The 20,654-nt window shown below is 44.7% G+C and overlaps 1 long non-coding RNA gene across 1 annotated transcript; it reads left to right on the top strand.

Moving 5' to 3' along the window:
* Positions 1-3,344: 3,344 nt before the first annotated feature.
* On the top strand, positions 3,345-20,163 carry LOC144805674 (uncharacterized). The gene is made up of 4 exons (XR_013605573.1): positions 3,345-3,432; positions 3,539-3,628; positions 6,703-6,776; positions 19,555-20,163. It is a non-coding gene; the product is annotated as an uncharacterized LOC144805674 (long non-coding RNA).
* The last annotated feature ends 491 nt before the right edge of the window (positions 20,164-20,654 follow it).

Here is a 20,654-nt window from a genome sequence, read left to right as displayed (position 1 = left end):
AATAGACTAATGGCGGTTGGGCAGTAGTAGTGGGAAACAGCCATTACAACATGGCTGTAACCACGCAGTACCTTTACCACCCATGCATTACAAGTCATGCACTGTTACCACACATAGCCAATACCACACATTTTTTACAGCGCATATGCCTTTACCACGCATGCCCTTAAAAACAAATTAACGTTGTAAATATATGAATGGTAATGGCATGTATTTTGCACTGGTGGTAAGGGCATATGTTGGTAATGGTGGTAAAGGCACCTGCGTGGTCAAGGCTATCGGCTTTGTTAGAGGAAATGGAGAGCCACTTCTGCTTCCTCTTGACAACCTCGGCCGCACCTCACCTCAGAAGAACTGCCTTGTCATCCTGTGGAGGTAAGGGGGAGTGGGCCTGGGGCAGGGGGGTACGGATTAGGGATTTAGACTGGTGCTGATTTATTTTTTTATCCTGGAGGGTGTGAAGTCTGGTTTTAGGGCTCATAGTTTGAGTAATTTTAAAAAGGGCTTGGGGCCTGGGAGGGGTCATGCTGGGGTCCAGTTTGGGGTCTTAGGGCAGGAATCGGGTAATTTAAAAAAATGGATGGGGCCATAGGGGTCGCGTTGGGGTCTAGTTTTAGTTCTCAGGGCAGGGGTCGGGTGAATCTAAAAGAGTCTGGGGGTGTGTTTGGGGTATACTTTTGGGGCCCTGGGCCTGGGGATTGGGGATTTTAACAAGGGCTAGGGGTCGGGGGTTTGTGCTAGGGCTGGTTTGAGGGTTGGGGTCTGTAAAAACCTGTACCATGCATAGGCCTTTAACATGCATGCCTTTATAACAAAATTTGTTGTAAAGGCACGTGTGGTAAAGGCATAATCATTATAAGACATGCATGGTAAAGGCATACGTTGCAACTGAATGCATTGTTCCATCATAAATTCAGTAGTAGAAGGTAGTAGTAAAACACATTCTGAAAAATGGCCTGTAAAAGTCTAGTTCTTTCGGTCTTCACTTTCTTGGTCACTAAGTAGTGGTAAAAGTATTAAATAGCACAAGAAATTGTGATATTCTTCCCTAAATTTGACTGTTTTTCATGAGTTTTTCCAAATCCCTGATACATGTGAGGGCCAAACCCACATGCGTCCCACTACTCGCACAGTAGACACTTGTATGATGTCAGCATCCAAACTCAGGGCCGATCTGGCCGTAGCGGGCACCGGGCAATCCCCCAGTGCGCCACACGTGTGGGGGGCCAGTTTGGGGGCCCTGGGGGCCGTTTTTGCAGCATAGCTGCAAGATCGGCCCAGTAACAAAATCGGCCAAAAACCAGCCCTGGCAAAGAGCTCGGCGGCACCTCCAACAGGAGGGGAGGGGGCAGCCGGCTGAGCACTATGCCAGGCCGGTTTTGGTTCCCAGTCCGGCCCTGTCCAAACTCGAGCAGTTCTCTTCCACTTCAGACTGCAGCCCTGCACACATTTACTGTTTGTTCAGGAAGCAAAATTCAATTGTAAGCATATGTATAAAAAATTGTGTAAATTAATTCCTGGGTGTGCCAGGACTAGTCTTGTTTCTTTAGTGAAAGCGAGATGTGTGATGCATAGGCCCTGCGTATAAAGAAGTAACCAGAGCTAACCGTCCTGCTCTATCTGATCCAGGATAACACAGGAGCATACAACGTGATATGTGAAAACTGGCTTAATCCCAGGTATCTGCGGTTGATTTGAGCAAATACAGGAGCACATTTTCTATGTGTTTTTTTGGAATCCTAGATTGAGAATCACTTAATTAACCCATCAAGCACTTTCATTTTCATAGATCAAGTTAACAATATTAGCCTCTCATCCCTTCCGGTTTTTTTCTTTGCATTTTATGGCTTGCAATCCTGCATTTGTAATAGCAAAAGAAATCTGTAATTTGCAGAATTCAAAGAAAAACACTTTTGCTACTACATGATTTAAAGAAGATATTATTCAAAGAAAACATTTACAGTGAATAAATACATTTTACGTTTCATGTGCACTTAATAATTTTCCTAAAAGCGGATTACAATTGCTAGTTGATTTGTACACTACGGGGCAGATTTATGAAGGCCTTGCGGAGCCGGTGCGTCACTTTATTTGACGCTACGGCGGCGCAAACAATGCGCCCTATTTACAACGTGACGCATCTAGGAGATGCGTCACGTTGTAAAGCCCTGCGCCATAAGGAGGCGTTCCTGCGCAGGGGGGGCGTTCCGGCGCCGGAACGCCTCCTAAAAGTGGCTGAGTGAAATCTATGAGATTTCACTCAGTCACTTTCAGGACAATGCTGCGTCAAAACCCTGCGCCTGCTTGAAGCAGGCGTAGGTCTTGACGCAGCATTGTGGAGATGGGGCACCCCCGAGCCTTGCTGGAGCTGCGTCGCGCTTGCGACGCAGCTCCAGCAATGCGCCACCTTAACGGCACAGATGGGTCACGCATCTGTGCCGTTTTTGCCCCATGGTGCGCCGCATTGTAAATGCGGCGCACCATGGGTGGCGGAGCAGCGGCGCAGGATGACTGGCGCATCCCTGGGGATGCGCCAGTCATCATAAATCTGCCCCTACGTTTCCAACCCGACGCATAAAGGTGCCCAAATGCCCATTTACAAGCATTCCCTTCTCCTGTCTTTTGCTTAGCAGAGAACACTATTTAGTACATGTACCTTTGCAAAAGCTTTTCCTTCTTAAAAAGGGAAGGCCCCTTTTAGTGCCCCATCTTCTGTAGCAGGCCCCATCCCTTGCAATGGTGAGGTGAGAGTTTCTATTGTAGCGCCTGTGGCTGAAGAGCAGGTGTGAGTGGGCGCTGTCCCAGCTCTGCATAACTCTCTTCAGCTGCGACCTATTTCACAGAGCCATAGCTTCATGAGGAGGGGGTGTAGCCGCCTATGCTGATCCCTGGCCCTTTCCCTCATAAGCATATTTTGTTTCATTTTGTTCTTTTTGCAATCACCCGAAACAGAGGTGGTAAGTAAATGTAACACCAAATGCTGTTCCTAGAAAAATAATCATTTTCAAAACTGTATTTAGGCTGCACAAAATGTAGTATAGCGACTTCGTTTCACTTTAACTAGATAAAGCTCAGAAGCATTCCCAGAATAAATAAACAACATGATTTTTGTCCAAAGATTCGGGAGGAGGCATAGAGGCGTGAAAACGAGGTTTGGAACGCGCCACACTGACATGAAAGCGAGTCTTGGGATTCGCTATACTAGCACGAAAGCGAGGCTTGAAAATCGCTCGCAGTGCGAAGCACTTCCGGGTGAACCTAGGAAGCAGCTAAATGAATGCGAAATGCCGCGATAGGCAGAACTAAGGGGCACAGAGGAGGTGCACCGGAAGTTGTTCCACGAAGGGCCACCGAGGGGACAGAAGAATAGATGTAAACATAGAGGGTCAGGCTCCAGCATTGTGGCGGCTTTGGAAAAGGACAGCACTCACGGTGAGGAGGGGAAGCGTTGTGGAAGGAGAGCAATATTAGTCAGAAAATGCCAATTGGAATTAAACGCCCTAACACCAGTATTTCCTCTTGTCTTCGTTCTCCTTAGAGCAAGCACCAACAGCACCCGGAGGGCAAGAGAGATAAATATCACTCAAAAAGGCAGTGACTCCACGGCCGGCCCAGGCTTTGTGTACAGGTGAGGCATGGCTCCCCCTAGGGATTACCAACAAGTGTGGAGATGTGCAAACAAAACGGCAAACTGAAATGAGCCCCCTTTTTAACAGAAATAGCCTCGAGGTGGCAGTGAATCTGTCTGATAAAGGATTATCCCCGCGGTGCAAATTTAAAAGACTGAGAAGACATCACGCAAATGTGGCTTTAACCCGTTTCTTGCTTCGAACGTTCAGCGCCAGTGCCGTTGGACGCGCGCAGCACTACGGAGGTAGAGCTCCCAATGGCCGACGGCAGCACTGAAGGGGTTAAAGTAGGTATAGAGTTGATAACAATAGACAAAAGACACTCGGTCTATCTGGTAGTTTATTAAGAATTAGCACTAAAACATCTATTTCTCTTTAGATGAGAGCCGGATTTTAAATGATTTTTAATGGATCGAACATATTAATAGTACTGTACTTAAAGAAGCGAATACATCAGAAACACATACACAAGGTGTTGTGAAAGCTAAGGTAATGATTTTCTGTCTGTTTAAAGAACAGCGTTTAGCCCACTTTAAAAAGGAAGGAATGAATAATAATGAAGTATAACTTACCCTTCGGAAACCCGTAGGTCATGGTCCCAAAATCCAAGACATTGTGGATATTGATGAGAGGAATGACTAACATGAGATAAGGTCACCCACGTTTGTTTTACTGTAGTGCCTCCAAAGCATGTTTCCAGTATAAGTTGCAAGATTGTATCCAATGGTACAGGCAGGTCTTTTCGCCCCCATTACCAAACCCATTTTCCTGCTACCCTGGATCTAGTGAAAGAGCAGATATACGTAGAGGGGACCTTTGGGATGGAACAGCGGGTGACCAATAGATAAAAGGGATACAGCCCATTTATCAGAACGATCGAATCAAATATGGTTGTGACAATATTGTATAAATAAAGATAGGAGACAAGATCCCTTAAGAATGGTTTTCTAGCTAGTGAGGAATGTGTACCCAAGAAATGCGTAGTTGGAATATGTTCATACAACTATGTTTAACAAGCATTGGAAATGCAATAGGTCTCGCATTAGAAAAGTTGGAGCTATTGGTTTTGTAAATGACAATTTTTTTTTGGGGTTGGTCTTGAAAATAGCAAAATTAATATCTTTGTCATTTACAATGCCAATACTTTTAACTTTTTCAAATGCGCCACCTATAGCATTTGTAATGCAACATGTTTTGTATGTACGTGACTTACATGTATTCATATAACAAATACAAATGGCTTTTAATTTTTTTAAATAATTAATACTTAAATAAAAGTTCTTGTAATTTATAATAGCAATAGCTTAAACTATTGTAAATAACTTTTGTGAAGAATATGTTCAGTGTATTTTATTATGACGAAAATGCAAGAACAGAGGTGAAATATTAATTGATTTTACAAATAACAATGGCTTTTAAATTTTTTTCTAATAATTAATACTTAAATGAAAGTAATTGTAATTTATAAAGGCACTAGCTTAAAGTAAATCCAAAAAAAACAAGTTATGGGTGAGGCGGTTTTCTGCGAGTTGCTGCTGCCACTCTCTGATAGCAGCCGCAATGTTCTTTATTAATTTTTCCATCGGACCATAAACTGTATGTAAAGGGGTAGAAATAGAGTTGGAGTCTCGACGATTGGGAGGTGCACTGTAGTGGAGTATTCCTTAAATACTGGAGCTGACGAAGTGTGCTCAGTGTACGAAGATAGATGCCCCTTTTGAAAGCTGCTGTAACGCCTGCAATACTACTGCTGGTCCCTAGATGGAGTGTGGTGAGGCGGTTTGCTGCCAGTTGCTGCAGCCACTCTCTGATAGCAGCCGCAATGTTCTTTATTAATTTCTCCATCGGACCATAAACTGTATGTAAAGGGGTAGAAATAGAGTTGGAGTCGCGACGATTGGGAGGTGCACTGTAGTGGAGTATTCCTTAAATACTGGAGCTGACGAAGTGTGCTCAGTGTACGAAGATAGATGCCCCTTTTGAAAGCTGCTGTAACGCCTGCAATACTACTGCTGTTCCCTAGATGGAGTGTTAGGTGGAAAATAGCAGCCACAATAACATTAATTAACGTGAATAAATTACAACCAATACACTTGAAGACGGAGGTCAAGAAAGGGAGGACGAGGGGGCAAACAAAGTCAAGAGCGAGGGAGAGGAAATAAGAAACCCCACCCCTCTGAAATAGAACTATATACAATTGCATGAAATAAATAAATAAATACCCGATTGTTTCTAAGAAGTGCCGGTACTGTCCAAGTAAAAGTATCAGAAGGAGAGCTTCTTACATAACCGAGGGCAGGACAAGAGAGGCGGTGGTGGGGGGAGAGACGGACAGAAGAAGAGAGACCGACATACGAGGAGAGAAGGGGGTATCTTGAGAGAGAGAAAAAAGAAGGGACAGAGTGGGGGACGAATCAGAGGAGCGAGCAAGTTGTATAAATATGAGAGCGAGAAAGAACGAGGGTGAACTATAGAAAGAAAGAGGGCTGACAGACAGATATAGACGGAAAACGAGAGTACGAGTGAAAGGGCGAGAGAGGTAATGAGTGAATGGGAGAGAAGGGAAAATATATAGAAAAAAAGAAAAGAAGACATGGCCGGCCGGCCGGCCGTGAAACTGAAAGCACGGCCGGCCGGCCGTGAAAAAGCCTTTGATGCAGCAGGGGGTAATTAGGGGAGGAGAATGGCTGGGCTGAGGCAGAGCGCAAAGCCTTTGATGCAGCAGGGGGCGGGGCGGGAAGAGCTGCTGGCGGCACCAAGCTGACGATTTGATGCTGTGCACGCGCATTTTAACTAATTGCGCTTGCGCATTGAGTTAAAATTACACATGCACTGCATCAAATCGCCAGTGTAGGTAAGCTCTGTTTAAGCCCCTATAGTCTCGCTCTGCTCAATGCGCATGCGCATTGACAGGCGAGACCTAAAAAGGAAATGTATAGGAGGAATGTGCACCCAAGATAATGTGCAGTTGGAATATGTCCATACAACTATATTGAATAGGAAATGTATAGAATGGGACAATGTGAGATTGCCTTGTTTTCTAAAACAACTATTTAATTGTGTTTTTCTACAGGAATCAAACTAAAGTGGCAACCTACCAGTGCCTATCAGGGCTCGACAAATCCACACGACCGCTGGCATTTCGAGGTAAATTTTATGAGGTCGAGCTTTTTTTAGGTCCTACTCGCCTTTTCTGGCGAGTAGGAAAACATACTAGCTCTTGTTCTCCCTCTTTTAAAATGGAGCAAATGTGACAAGATAACAAGATTTAAAGGCCTTTTTATTGCTCACAAACCAAATGAGCAATAAAGATGCCTTTAAATCTTTTTATCTTGTCACGTTTGCTCTGCTTTCAGGGACGGAGGTGAAGTAGGTTACTGTTAGGTCAAGGGGACTTTTAAAGGTACTAGACCTGCAGGACTAGTACCATTGTTCAGATTTTTCGAGCCCTGCCTATAAAAAGAGAGACATATATAACTGTCTTGATAAAGATGAACTATCGTATATAAACCATCGACGCCTCATTGTACACAATCAATGGAAATAGCCTAACCTGTAGATATGAAATATTGAGCATATTTAGGAAAAGCTAAGAAGTATTGTTAACCCTGATGTGTGATTTCATGACAAAAAATAGTGTCTGTCTTTTGTCTCTCCCTGTGGTCTAGTGCCTATTAGTATTTAGCTTGGGCAATTTAGGTGTAGTATTGTTTAGGTTCAAACTTTTTTTAATGGAATAATATTTTTTGCTTGATTGATGAGATACTGTTGGATGTATATGTAATATTACTGCATATGTTTTTAATGGCAATGAATTTTTAGTACTGACTGTTATAATGTTTAGGATGTTGACTTTAACAAAAAATAAAGAAATTATAGTATTTACTTACCTTATAATCAATGGTGTTGGTATTAGGTGTACATTCTAATACATGGGCTGCAATCTGTGTGAAGAGCACACAGATTAGTTTAAGAAAGTTTTTGTCCACCAGGGGATTTTCCTTTTTCTACTGAGATGTAGGTAAGACACCGCTCTAGCAGGCCTTATAGTGCATGATGTTTTATGGATCTCTCCTGAGAGGGCATATCTACATGAGCAGATATGCCCCTACAATATCCTTGTCGATTCCTGGATATGTCCCTACAATATCCTTGTCGATTCCTGGATATTCTAAGTGACCAGGGAAGCTCTATAGTAAGTACATTGGCTGGACGTTTGTCATTACAAGTGCCACAGCTCCATGAAGGAAGCACTGAAATATGGGATATTTGGTACCAAACATCTCAGCATAATAAACCTGCACTGATGCAGTGTCTGATTTATTAAAAATTGCACACAGAGTGCACCTTAGAGGGGTCCCCTAAAATCTACCAATCCTTAGTGTGGTCACCAACTGGCCTGAGCCAGCCTGCTACCACCGGACAGTGTTCTGTCCTCATGGGGAGAGTGCCTGTGCACTTTGAGGTCGATAATGCCTTTGTTGGGTGGAGGTGTTCACACCTCCCCCTGGTCAGGAAGAGCCATCTGTGGCAGGTGGGTCAGGAGTGACAAAACTCTTTTGTGTCCTCTGACTTGTGAGGCCAATGAAAGTGAGGGACAAGCCTGTCCCAAGTCTTACTTTGGCCTATGTGTCCTGCTAAAGGGATGTCATGTGCCAGTGTCAGTAGGAAGCCCCTAAGCTTCAGAGGTAGAAATGGCCAACCTCCTGGTGACACCAGGCTTGGGGTCTCTATCCTCTGAGTAAAGGAGTCCTTCATCCCAGTAGATCCTGTGGGACCCACTGGCACTCTCATCAGCCTCAGCAGCAACTTGCTGGCTGAGGGGTTCAAGAGAGGGGCAGGTTTGCTGCTCCTGGCTCAGATCTGGCCTGGAAGGGCCCCCTGTCCCCAAGAACTCCACCTGATCAGATACAAGTTCCTCTGAGACAGTACCTTCACAGGGACCGTGATCATATCCCTCAGGAGACTGGTCCTCCTTCTAAGCCTGGGGGGGAAGACACAGCCTTACCCCTCCTGGTCCATTCTTCCAGGATCCAGGGTCTGTTCAGTGGATGTCTGTTTGGCCTGTGACCTAGTCGCAGCAAACACATCTGCAGAGATGCCCAGCATTGCTGCATGAGTCCTTAGTTCTACTTCACCCCATGCTGAAGATTCTAAATCATTGCCCAATAAGCATTCAACCGGAAGGTATGAACTAACCACAACTTTCTTAGGGCCAGTTACCCCCTCCCAGCTGAAATCAACAACTGGTAAGGAATGATCAGCCCTGACAATTTTAGCTTTGGTCACTTCCTACATCTCACCAAGTATGATTTGATCAGGGTCCACTAGATCTTTTGTCACCTAAGTGACGCTGGCACCTGTGTCCCTGTATGCTACGGCCCCTTCCCATTAATCGACGGCTGCTACCTGCATTTTCCCAAGTTACTTGGACTGACACATAAGGTGGCCACATTTATATATATATATATATATATATATATATATTTATAAAGCGCAACATTTATCCTAGGGGATGTCACAGCGCTAAGGGTTACGGTAGTGAGTAGGTGGGTGAGGGCCAGATATCAGTCTTTAGGGAATAGTTGTGTTTTGAGTTTTCTCCTGAAGGCGTTGTACTGTTTAGTCAACCTAAGTTCGACTGGGAGCTTGTTCCAATGTGAAAAGGTACAGCCTCCTGTTCTAGACTTATTTATCTTTTTGTTTCAGCCAGAGCAAGGTGTTGCGATCTTAGTGGTCTAGTGGGAATATAAAAGTGTATTTTGTTCTGAAGAATCATGGGGCCTGTGTCATGGAGTGTCCTGTGAGCATGACCAAGGAGCTTGAAGCAGGCTCTTTGACGCATGGGCAGCCAGTGGAGTTGCTTTAGGCAGTCCTTTGCTGAGCTGTGTTTGCCTTTTTTGCACACTAGTTTTGCTGCAGCATTCTGCACCACCTGTAAGCGTTTAAATAGGTAGTCTGGCATGCCCACGAAAAGGGCATTGCCATAGTCGAACCTGCTGACTATCAGGGCCTATGTGACTGTTTTCCTGCTTTCCAGGGGGATCCACAGGAATAACCTTTTTAGGAGTTTCAGGGTGGCAAAGCTTTTCCCACATAGAGTTCGTATGTGGGCCTGCATAGATAGTGTGTCGTCAATAGTTACACCCAGGTTTTTGGCACAGTGCTTGGGTGTGGGGGCGTCTCCTAAAGAGGAGGGGTCCCAGATGTGTTTGACTTCTCCGAGGAGCAGGATTTCAATTTAGTCTGCATTTAGCTTTAGGCAGTGTTCTGCCATCCAGTCAGCCATTTCGGTAAGGCAGCTAGTAAGTTTAGTTTTGGTGTCTTCATGCCCCTTCCCTATGGTGATTGTAAGTTGTGTGTCATCCGCATAGGAGCAAACCCCAAAGCCCAATTTTGTCCCAATTTGTGCCAGAGGTGAGACATAGGAAAACACACAGTTGATGGACAGAATGTAGAACAATGTCATACATTCACCCCAGTACAAGGATCTGGGCCTAAATCCATCGTTTTTTTGCACTCCACACCGCCCTGGTTTAGACACTGGCTATATGCAAATCAGCTCTGACCCTGTGCCTCATGGGAACAGTCCAGTCCGAACTACCAAGCCATGTCTTTCCCAGACTGGAATCAAGCATCCAAGGACCGGTTTCTGGCTATCAGCCTTCATCAGCCTGGATAGCTTGACTCCAGTGGTGTGGAGAGCCTGGGACTCACTCACGACTCATTCTCTCCCCTTTCTCCCCTCGCCTCTCCCCTCTCACCACTCTCCCCTCCCTCTCTCAAATCCCACTCTCTCCTCACTCACTCACTCCTCTCTCCCCTCTCCTCACTCACCCCTCTCCCCATCTCCCCTCTCACCACTCACCACTACACTCCCTCTCCAATCCCTCTCTCTCTCCTCACTCACCCCTCTCTCGCCTCTCTCCCCTCTCCTCACTCACCCCTCTCCTCACTCTCTCCAGGCCTGACTCTCTCCTCCCCTCTCACCACTCTCCCCCTTCACCACCACTCTCCCCTCTCAACACCACTCTCCTCACCACTCTCCCCACCACTCTCCCCTCTTCCCACCACTCTCCCCTCTTCCCACCACTCTCCCCTCTCACCACCACTCTCCCCTCTCACCACCACTCTACCCTCTCCTCACCACTCTGCCCTCTCACCACTCTGCCCTCTCACCCCTCTCACCACTCTACCCTCTCACCACTCTCCCCTCACCACTCTCCCCTATAACAACTATCTTCTCTCATCCCACCTCACCAGTATGCACTCTCACCACTCTCCCCTCTCACCATCACTCTCCCCTCCCTTCTCTTTTTCCCCTCACTCCTCACTCTCCCATCACTTTCACCTCCCCCTCTATCCCCACTCTACCCTCCCTCTCACCACTCTCCCCCCTCTCACCATTCTCCACCCTTTCCCCTCTCACAACTCTCCTCTCTCCTGTCTCCTCTCTCTCCTCTCCCCTCTCCCATCTCTCCTCAAGGTACACACGATTGTCAATGAGCACTAACACAGCATCATTTATACCATTTCGGCATTAGTCAACACCACTAGTTTTTCCCTGTTGTTCTCATCTTCATCTCCCCCATGGTTACTCCTTTCCCAGGTCTATCTCCATTGCTCTGCCTTCCACCTCTCATGCCTCTCTCCCAAACTCATCTTCTCCCTTTCTATACTCAACTCTCTCCCTTTCTATAATCTCAGACTCCCTCTCCCTGTCTATAATCTCAGACTCCCTCTCCCTTTCTATAATCTCAGACTCCCTCTCCCTTTCTATAATCTCAGACTCCCTCTCCCTGTCTATAATCTCAGACTCCCTCTCCCTTTCTATAATCTCAGACTCCCTCTCCTGCTTCTCTCTCTTGCTTCGCTTTTGGGCTCCCTGTCCGTACTTCTCGCCCCTGATACACTCTTGGGCTCCCTCTCCGTGTTTCTCTTCCTTGCTGCACTCTCTGCTCCCTCTCTGTGCTTCTCTCCCCTGCTGCACTCTCGTGCTCTCCAGAGATGTGGCCTAACGACCAGAGCTGCCATCTAAGTCACGTAAATACAAAACATGTTGCATTCCAAATGCTATAGGTGTCACATTCGCGAAAGTTATAACTATTGGCATTGTAAATGACAAAGCTATCCATTTAGCTATTTTAAAAACCAACACATAAATAAAATATTTGTCATTTACAAGACCAATAGCTCCAACTTTTCTAATGCCAGACCTATTGCATTTCCAATGCTTGTTTACTGTCAGTAACTGTGGTAGCACCTTTAAAATAGTGCCAGGAAGTGCTTTTAGTCTGTCTCCTATACCTTGACCTGCTACTCTAGTATTTTCGTCATTCTGAAGTTCAGTCCATCTAATGTGTTCACCTGCTACTTCCCAATCTTTTTCTCTTAGTTTGTCATATATACCCGATGGCAACAATAATTTCAGAATTGCTGTGATATCAGAAAGAGTATATGTTCCCATCATTAATACATCTCCTAATTCTTTAAAGAATCCAGCAGGATCTTTTGAGTGGGAGGGAACCATCTCTTTTATCCTTAGTAACTCAAGTTTTGTCAAGGGTACATAAATAAAAACGCGTTGTAGCGCGCCATTTGTGTCAGCTCTGGGGTGGACCTCTCTCATGGGAAACTGGCGTGTTTGAGGAACTCTATTAATTGGTCCACAAGTATTATTGAAAGATTTATATTCAGTCGTTTTCTGGTATTTCTGTCTAAAATCTATAAATGTGTTGAGAAAAACTGAACTATTGTGGAGGAACATGTTATCAGCGCAGTCAGACAGAAAATCTTCGAGTCTTGGATCATGTTTAAAATGAGTGTCATTGAGTGTGATGAGATGTTGTACCATGTAGAGACTTGCTAATCTTTGATGTGAGCGTGGTAATGCTAGAAAAAGTTGGACTATGAGATCATTGTCATATATCTTATATTGAGAGACCCATAGGGTCGCAGTTCTGGCTATTTCCTCCTCCTCCGGTGTAAGCGGAGGTTCCTGGTCTAACCAGTAGTCTAATGCATTGGATGTATTTTCAAATAACTCATCTGGCGATGACCGTTCAGAGTGACCTTGGAGGAATGTAGGCGGGGGTGTTCGTGAATTAGGGGCGGAAGAACGAACGGGTGGGACTTTTTCAGGAGGTTCAGTAATTTCCTCCTCAAGTTTCTTATTCTCTTCATTTGTTTGCAAGTTTTGCAGAATACGGGTCACCTTACGGGTGAACCTGTCTAGTGCATCCTTTATAAGTTCTAGACTAGTGTGGTTGGATGCGGAATCTAATAAGTCAAAAAGTGAAACTGGTACATTTCTTTCCTCTGCTTGTATGTGTTTTATGAAACAGCAAAGGAGGAACCTATACATGTGCATTTTTACAGGGTGTGATCTTCTTGTAGTCATAGCGTTAATGGCTCGTGAGTTCTCTCCAGTACGAAGAAACTCAGAGGCCGCTTGAAGAAACATGTCAATTGCTGGTAGATGTCTTATTTCTTCCCAGGAGTCATGAAGTATTTTACTTATTCGGCCCGCCTCCCCTGTGTTGCTCGGAGTCGGGTCATAGGGGCAGTCGGGAATTGTTTTACCTGGGTCTGGACCTACGGCACCCCCTTCTGGAGTGAGAAGTGGTGTGTTATGTTGTAAAAGGGGTGGCGGAGGCAGAGGGTGTTGAATTACTGGAACCTCATATGGAGGTGGAGTATCTAAGAGGAAATTGGTGAAAGTATCCTCTGGTGATGGGGCGGTAGGTTGTGTCTTAGGTGGTGCAATGTTAAGGTTTTCAGGTGCAGATGGCAATACAGGATAAAAACCAGTAGAAATGGCTGATTGTTCCCTTTTATTCCTTTCACTAACTACTTCTTTCCCTATTTCTTGTAAATGTTCTTTCTTGGCCTGCTCTGACATTCTCTTACCCTTTTCAACTTTATGCAATTCTTTCTGTTGCCTCCTATGGGCTTCTTTTCTCCATTATTCCACCGAGTCACTTTGTGACTGGCGGACTCCCTTTTTCTTCTACAACTGTTCCTCTAATTTTATAATACATTCCATGTCAAATGTACCATTTTCAGGCCATCTATATCTGTGTTCTAGGTCTTTAGTATAATCCACCCATAAATCACAATAAATAATTGCACCGACACCATGTTTTGCAAACATGAAGTGTCCTGGAGTATCCCGAGGAAGAAGGCGAATTTCCTTCTCAAGAATACTCCTTTTGGTTGCTATCTTTTTGTATTTTCGAGAAAATAGGCATGATGGCAAAACTTTTCAAAGATTTAGAATTGAGAGAAAAAAGAAAAACAAACAGAACATATATCTTTACCGTACCCACGAAAGTGGTGAGTCTGTCTTTTATACTAGTTTAGCAGTCCTCACCAAAGATAGGTGAGAAACCAACAAAAACATGTATCTTTACCGCACCCACAAAAGCTGTGGGTTCGTCTTTATACTTTTGAGCAGTACTCACCGAAAAAATAACTGGAAGGCCTCTTGAAGATCTTGAAATGCGCGCAGCTTCTAAGGTGGGGCTCGCAGAACCCCGGACTCGTCTCTTCACAGGTTGGGCTCTGGTTCAGGACGTTCCGCAATTTTCCTCACCGCCTCGTATGGATGCCGGGTCACCTCGAGGGAGTTAGCGGGAATTCCCCGCGTTGTGCACTTTGAAGTCTGTCAAAGGTCAGGAGGGGATAGTACTGGGTCCAATATCGCCGGCGCGTGGGGAAAAGGGAACGTTCCTATTCGGGTGCCAATTAATGTGGTAAATTAATTCAATATTACCTCATCTCAGAATTTCTATACTTAATAATCATAATTTCAGTCAAAGCAAAGAGAGGAGTCAGTGGTGTTCGAGTACAAAAAAGGGTCCAGTAACTCGAGTTAAGGGGAGAGCTCCAGCACCAAGCGGGTACAGGAGTGGTCTGCAGCTTTATTCACACATCAGAATATTTATACAGTTTTCAGTCAATAGGCAAAAGAAGAAAAGAGAAGTGACAAGAAAAAGGGAAGTGACAAGCAGTAATTTCCAACAGATGTGTCAAGGTAGGGGCGTGTCTTGTGTCTCGTGAGAGGGCATGCGATGTGTGGAAATGTGTTCTCTTTCAGTTGAAGGCCCTTCTTCATTCAGGGGTTTATCTCTGGCTTAGAGTCAAGAACAGGAACCATCTTGTGTAAAACAGGAGCTATCTTGCTGGTTCTGGGAATTGGCTGAACCACAAGAGTCAAAAAGAGGAACTATCTTGTGTAAAACAGAGACCATCTGCTCTCTGGCTTGCAGTAAAGAACAGGAACTATTTCTTAAAACAGGAACTATCTGCTGGTTCTGGGAATTGGCAGAACCACAGAAATGTGTGGTCAATGAACGGGGGTGCCAGAGGCAGGGTGTCTTGCTTGTGGGTCTGAAGACCAAATGGATGTCACACACAAAATGGGTGCTTGTCTGAATGAGAAAAATGGCTGTCAGGCAGAAACAGGGAAATGATGGGGCACAATTGTCAATTTTATTTCCACAGTGCCCGCTATTTTCCATTAGTGCTCTTAATGTGTGCTGCTTCAGTTCATGGTGTAATGGGAGAGAAACTGATTCCCCACTTGCCCAGCGTGCCTCCATGAAAGCACATTCCCTGTCCTGAGCCTCGCAGTTTAATTTACGTTCCTTCGGCATTCCCCCAATCAAGGCTTGTGTCTGGCCTCGAATCACTGACTTGAAATCATCCAATAGCACGCAAGCTGATTCAACAGGCCGGCCGTTCTCCGTAAAATAGAAGTCTGCTCCATCTCTCATACGAGCTTTGAACGTCTTGTCTTTTAAATATCAATCAATCAGGCTTCCGAGCAGGTCACAGCACCGAAACTGCTATGACTCACATAATCGACGACGCCCTTCAAATTCTAGATCAAGGGGATACCTGCCTCCTCATCCTTCGTGATCTCTCTTCAGCGTTCGACACTGTTAAACATGAGAAATTACTCGATCTGTTGAACACAAGAATGGGTCTTTCCGGGACTGTTCTCAAGTGGTTCACCTCCTTTCTACACAACAGGTCACAGAAATTCAAGAGTAACAACCTGATGTCCTCTCCAATACCTGTTTCGTTGGGTGTCCCCCAAGGATCCTCCCTTTCACCAACATTGTTCAACTTAGTTATGGAACCTCTCACCACCTTGCTTCAAGCATCCAACGTACTTTTTCACATGTACGTAGATGACACTCAACTATATCTCAAATTACAATCCCCCATTGACATCTTACTCCTGAACTCTACGATCAGAAGCACCCAATCCTGGCTTGCTGATAATCATCTCAAACTCAATGCTCTGAAAACAGAATTCCTGCTGATCTCACCTCCAGCGAAGATCTCTACCACTCAAACCTGGCTTAAACAGCTAACTGCACTCAATGTCCAACCCACCATAGTGGATTCAGCGAAATCCCTAGGCATAACTCTCGACTCCAATCTCAACATGCAGCATCATATCAGCAAAGCTACTAAGGGAGCGAACTTCCAAATCAATCAAGGAAACTTAAACCCTTCCTACCAGCCAAAGACTTCCAAACTGCAGTACAAGCACTAGTCATCCCGCGAATTGAATACGGCAGCACCGCCCTCTGCGGTCTCCCGTTAACCACTACTGCACCCCTAAGAGCCTCTCTAAACGCTGCAGCGAGACTCATCACTGGATCAAAAAAGCACTCTCATATCTCCCCTGACCTGAAATCACTAGACTGGCTGCCTTTTGAAGCCAGAATACATCTGAAAATCGCCTGCATGACACACAAGGCTCTACACCTGAGCTCTCCCGGATACCTCACTCAGAAGCTGTCAATCTCTTGCGGCTCTAGAAACACCAGAGGCACAAACAATCTTCTGCTAAAACCTCGAAGATTCCGGAAGGAAAAAACTTATAAACGTTCTTTCTCAGGAATGGCACCCAGGATCTGGAACTCACTCCCTCCTGAAACTAGGCTCATCTCCTCCACTACACTTTTTAAGAAAGAAGTGAAAGCTATTTTTATGGCCAAATACACCTGACCTATGAGCATGGATCTAGAAAGACTCTACACCGACCTGTATTATTATGTTCGAACTCTATGACTATATTATTTCACCTGTATTATTGACGCTACTGACTATCTATGCACACTTTTAACTGTTATATTTATATTATTGATTTGCTGTACTAATTTGCTCCCTCACGTACCTACCCTTCCCACTTATTATGTTTAAATTCACTCTCTTGTTGGTATTCCCGGCTTTGTAAAGCGCTCTGATATCTGCAAAGATCTTGTTTGCGCTATATAAAACCTACAAAATAAATAAATAAATAAATATCACGGATCAACTCTTGGGGGTAGGATGAAGTCCACGACCGGACCATCGAGTTGCACCTTCCTCAGCGAATGGTCTCAGATTCCCCCTGCTATGTGTGTAGCGGCACTAAAATCAACTTTATGGATAGTCTGGGTGAAAAGATAGTGCAGGCATGCCAGATTAGCATCTGCTGCAGACAGGTGCCTCCGGTTCTGATACCGTCTTCCCCTCTCGGGGCATTTAGGAGTATCATGAATATAGTATAGGTGCAGTTCTGTCACTCCAGTCACCCCAATGCGTATATGCTCTGTTGTAAGCGTCTTACCCTTTCACAAGATGAGTCAGTCTTGTCTGGGTCTTTTTCCTGTTTCCTGGCACTTGAATGGCATGCCCGAGCACTCGAGAGAGCAGTGACCCACCAGAAGGCTTTTGTGGAGCACTTTTGTCCTGGGTGTAGGGCTGCATTCAGTAGGGCACCCACTCTGTCTTTTCTTTGCAGTTGCCCGAAGATCAGCAGTGTCAAGGTAGCAGTCACACCTGGCCTGTCGGTAAGTGCAGCCCCTCTGGAGGCCCGTCAGCAATTGAGCCCACACTGTGGCCGGCTGGACCACGGGCGTAAGCTCAGACAAGGTGTTCGACACTGGGGTAGTTGTAGTCCCTCATGGGCCTCTGACACAGAGTAGTCACAAACTCAGCAGCTAAAAGCCCAACACAGGCTCTCCAGGAAGCCAGTAGATTCAGACCCTGTTGTGTTAGGAATTCGGCAAATGCAATCTCGAACGGACCAGTTGGCAGCACACAATCGTCCAACTGGGCCTCAACAATCACGTTGTCGTAGAGTTTTATTTTCTGCCTTGAACTGTTGGGAGTCTTGGCGGGGGGTCCCTCAGACTAGCTGGTCCTGCTGGATGGCTTTCCGGCCCGCCCTACAAATACCGGGGATGTGTCAGACCTTGCTTCTTCCAGGACCACCTTGTCCTCCTACTGGATAGTCAAACTCCCTTCCCTTTCTTACCAGACAAGCAGACTTCTAGGCAGACTTCTAGGCTCTTCAGTACAGGTACATAACTTCTCGTTTAAGTAATTCAGCCTGCCGGTGATGTCCCTTCAACTTAGATAGACTGTCAGGCTGACACCATCCCTGGTGGCACAGCAGGCACCTGAGTACTTTGTAGAGCACATTATTCCTTGCTAACAGAGGACTTTGAACTGGAGTATAAAAGAGGGATAGATGGTCCCACTTGCATACACACCTGGCAGGCAGGAGATGCATTCTAATCTGTCGCACTCTCACATTGCATTTATGCTACGCACACCAACACCCTAAACACACACTGGATGTTAGCGCAAAGTCTGGGCACAGGCAAAGAAATGGAGCATTACATGGGTGTGTCAGTAGGAAGCCACTCCACTGACCATGATGCAAAGATATCATAAGGCTATTGATCCTTACAACAGGGTGCATTGCCACCACCGCTCTAGCTGTTAAACCCATGACAGTCCTCTGCCTTAAATAAGGGCACACTTGGTGTGACCCTCCAGGTCAAAGGACCGGTCCGTGACCTATCATAACCCCTTGTTAGAAGTTGCACAGTACTGGGGTGACAGGAAAATCCCATGTAAATTTCTTTTTTTTTTACTTTGTGGTAGTTTTACCCCAGTAACGTGTAGTTACTAGTTTGACGGCATGGACTGGGGAGTTGCCACGAGGAACAGATTCTTCTCCCTGTCAAGCCACATGCCATTCACTATTTCATAGTGTTTTTCTGCTTTTATTTACCACTTGTTTTAAGCAGGTGGTATATATATGCATGTGGTTGGTTGGGTGGGAGATTGGTGAAGTAGGGGAGGGATTGGTGAAGCAGGGGAGGGAAGGGGAAAGCATTTTCTAACAGAGGGAAGAAGTGTGTGTTTTCCACAGTTAGTAAAAAAAACAGCATAAGTCTTGGCTGCTTCTGCTGCACCCAGAGTCTTATGCGACTTTTCAGTCTAATTTTTCAGTCTGGAAAAAAATGGTGTCCTGTTTTTCTGCACCCAGTAAATCCAGGTGCAGAAAAACCTAACAACTGATAATCAGGTGGAATAAAATGAACACATGAAAGTACGCCTTAATTTCATTGCCCTTGAATCATACTCTGGACAATAGTTGAAGGATAGGTCTAGGCATAGTCCTTGCAACACACAATAGATTTGTGTGAGGCAGAGACCAAACTCAAAAGTCAGGATACCAGATACAAGTAGGTGGTAACTCAGGGCAGGGGGAAACGCCTGTTGTCCATGGGGAAATTCCCATCCCAGAAATCTACATTAAAAATTGATTAATAGTATTCTTTTTTAAATAGCTGTTTGGTGCCAGGGCATATGACTTTAATTTCTGCCTTTGGGATTCTATGTTACAACTCCATATGGTACAGGTATCCTTTGTGAGCTTAATAAAATGTTGAAAATTCTACAAATCCTTACTCCAACATCCAAGTATTTTTAGGCTACCATTCTACACTCTGCTTTGTCAGAAGAACAGCTCAACATTTTCAAAATTCTGCAATTCTGCATTGATTTGGCTTGTAAATAATTTTTGGAGAAATTTACATGTATTAACTATTTAATTTTAATACTATAGGTGATTGAAATTATGGATGAAAAAAGCACGATTTACCACCAGGCAACTGAATGTTAGTGCCATAAGAAGGATTATTCTGAAAAACTGAAGGACATCCAGCATTCTAAGTTTAAAAAATTTCCGAAATCTAGGTGTGGCGAGGAAGTGGGAGCTGAGGAAAGTACTATACCTGTAAGTGAAGTCTCTAATTTTCATCTAAAGCATCATGTAATTCCAGAGAGGAAGGACACTGCATTAAAGAAAGTTATAACAAAAGGTTTCTTCTGGATACCATCAAAGAAAAGACGCTGAAAGAAGACTCCGAAGCTGACACGCTAACAACCAAACGATTGGAAAATCACCTTTGTTCAACAACCGTTTTTAACCAGTTACGCAAGTTTGAGACTATCTGCCTCAGGATATAACACCTCGATCCACTCTGCTTACTCTTGTGAAAACCTTAAAAATTCACCACTTTATTGTGTTCATGACCATCTCAGATTGTTTCCTTTTTTATTATGTACTGTTCTGTAATTCTATGTAAATCGCCTCAACATTATCTGTTGTGCAGGAGTGATATGTAAAACTGTTAAATATCAAAATGGATTAAATGAGCACCTTTGTGCTATAGCTAATGTAAATAAATCCTGGTCTTCAGAACTACAAACCTTAACCTTACACCAAACATAGAAAGGGTAAAAGGAACTGATGTTCTGCGACTAATGATCCACAATAGTACTGTGCCGTTCTAACGCCCTCAGTTACTGCCATTACGTCAGTGCAAAAAGTGACTTCTCAGCTTAATCATTAAATATCAGACTAACACCTTATCACTGCATTGCTAAGAACCTATACAAATAGATTTGAGAAAAACTTCAGTCACAAAATAAGTTGCTGCCAGAGAGGCTATAACCAAAAGACTAATATCTGCTAGAAACATTTCGACAGGTGTTACAGGGCTGCTTCCAGACATATTTTGCTCAATTCAAGTGTTCAGAAGATTACATACAATTTCTTTTAGAGATAAGTGCTGAACATTATCTAAACAAGCCCGACTCTAAAATCAGGTTCACTCTTACTGTGGCATATAAGCAAGAGAAAAGTAGAGATATTAACTCTAG

This window comes from Lissotriton helveticus (assembly GCF_964261635.1).
Source record: "Lissotriton helveticus chromosome 1_1 unlocalized genomic scaffold, aLisHel1.1 SUPER_1_unloc_18, whole genome shotgun sequence".
NCBI lineage: Eukaryota > Metazoa > Chordata > Amphibia > Caudata > Salamandridae > Lissotriton > Lissotriton helveticus.
This window is presented reverse-complemented; position numbering and strand designations above follow the sequence as displayed.